The sequence below is a fragment of the Xenopus tropicalis genome, chromosome 9, assembly GCF_000004195.4.
Source record: "Xenopus tropicalis strain Nigerian chromosome 9, UCB_Xtro_10.0, whole genome shotgun sequence".
Lineage (NCBI taxonomy): Eukaryota > Metazoa > Chordata > Amphibia > Anura > Pipidae > Xenopus > Xenopus tropicalis.
Window position 1 is genome coordinate 6867690 of NC_030685.2, and position 2216 is coordinate 6869905.

Consider the following 2216-nt stretch of genomic DNA (forward strand, 5'->3'; position numbering starts at 1 on the left):
AAAGTAACAAGATGGCAGCCCCCTGTGGACAACTTTGAAAGCATAAATCATTACTTTAATTAGGCTTCTCAACCTCTGGGCTTGTGCAGTAAGTTCAGAATGTTTATGTTTATGTTCGAAGAAGACGATGAAGGCTTGAAGAAGAAGAAGGCTCGAGGAAGACTCGAAGAGAAATAAAGCTCGAAGAGAAATAAAGCTCCATTTTTTTATTGAAAAATATACTTTATTATATATATATATTACAGATATCCTTTATACGGCACCCAGGCATTCTATATTACCTTAAATGTGAGTGCCTGCTGTTCTATGTTCCTATATACAGTATATATATAATATAATATAAATATACAAAAAACAAGACGACATGATATGTACAGGGGAACCTTTCCGCAAACACAATGTTCCTTCCCAGGCATGCTGATTTGCATATGCAAAGTGGCTGACAAGTTTGTGCTCTCACTATTATAAACAGGATGTGAATGAAATCCCCAGTCTGCTCAGCAACATTTTTGCAGAAAAGCTTTGTGTAGTGGCAGTATCATAGCCAATGAGGTTTAACTGAGGTGTGGTTATTGCTAATTGCTGAAGCTGAAGCTGAAGCTTGATGAAAGCAGAGGAGCTGTGTTCCCACTAGGGAAGAGCTGCCGGCTTATTTTTTGCTGGGGGTTTTGCACATGCTCCTTCTGCCTTATCATGCTTTACTTCCTTTGCCCCAGCCATTAGGTGGGCAGGAGGTATTTTTCTTTTATACTTTCCAGCTGCCAGCTGGAGCCTTACCATGGTGATTAATGGCATTGCACCCATACACTTCTGCACCCTTTTTGTGTTTGATTTGTGCATCCTGGATAGGTGTCATAGTCCTCTGGGCTTGATCCTAGGTCAAGGCTTGGTGGTTCTCACCCTAGGTGCTTTGCGCAGTGTCATAGCCAATGAGGTCTAACCGAGGCGTGATTATTGCTAATTGCTCAAGCTGTGGCTTGATGAAAGTGGAGGAGCTGTGTTCCCATTAGGGAAGAGCTGCCGGCTTATTTTTTGCTGGGGGCTTCGCACATGCTCCTTCTGCCTTATCATGCTTCACTTCCTTTGCCCCAGCCATTAGGCGGGTGGGAGGTATTTTTCTTCTATACTTTCCAGCTGCCAGCTGGAGCCTTACCAAGGTGATTAATGGCAGTGCACCCATACACTTCTGCACCTTTTTTGTGTTTGATTTGTGCACCCTGAATAGGTGTCATAGTCCTCTGGGCTTGATCCTAGGCCAAGGCTTGGTGGTTCTCACCCTAGGTGTTTTGCGCAGTGGCAGTGTCATAGCCAATGAGGTCTAACCGAGGCGTGATTATTGCTAATTGCTCAAGCTGTGGCTTGATGAAAGCGGAGGAGCTGTGTTCCCATTAGGGAAGAGCTGCCGGCTTATTTTTTGCTGGGGGCTTCGCACATGCTCATTATGCCTAATCATGCTTCACTTCCTTTGCCCCTGCCATTAGGCGGGCGGGAGGTAGTTTTCTTTTATACTTTCCAGCTGCCAGCTGGAGCCTTACCAAGACGATTAATGGCATTGCACCCGTACACTTCTGCACCCTTTTTGTGTTTGATTTGTGCACCCTGGATAGGTGTCATAGTCCTCTGGGCTTGACCCTAGGCCAAGACTTGGTAGTTCTCACACTAGCTTAGGCAAGGGTGGATCTGCCCGCACATGCTGTTGATTGGTGAAAGCCTTGGACACATAAGCATCGGAGCCCATGCCTTCAGGTAGGACTCACACACAATGATTTAATATCATCAAAATGAGATCGCTTCTCTGCCTTTTGGCTAAGATCAAGTCTAGTATCGGAATGAGAAACACTTGGTCCTCTGGCCTCTAGGTTGTCAGGAGGAAGCTTGATAAAAGTGGAGGAGCTGTGTTCCCATTAGGGAAGAGCTGCTGGCTTATCTTTTAGCTGGGGGCTTCGCACATGCTCCTTCTGCCTAATCATGCTTCACTTCCTTTGCCCCAGCCATTAGGTGGGCGTGAGGTATTTTCCTTTCTCTCTTTCCAGCCGCCAGCTGGAGCCTTACCAAGGCAATTTATGGCATTGCACCCAGCACCTTTGCCCCAGCCATTAGGCGGGCGGGAGGAATTTTTTTTTGCAAGCCCTAAATCTTATAAAAGATGGTCTAACAGAGTAATAAGATGGTGGCCCCCTGTGGACAACTTTGAAAGCATAAATCAATACTTTAAT

At 45.6% G+C, this 2216-nt stretch overlaps 2 pseudogenes; both read left to right on the forward strand.

Moving 5' to 3' along the window:
- Positions 1-518: 518 nt before the first annotated feature.
- On the forward strand, positions 519-680 carry LOC116407891 (annotated as a pseudogene).
- A 602-nt stretch (positions 681-1282) lies between these two features.
- LOC116407889 lies at positions 1283-1438 on the forward strand (annotated as a pseudogene).
- The last annotated feature ends 778 nt before the right edge of the window (positions 1439-2216 follow it).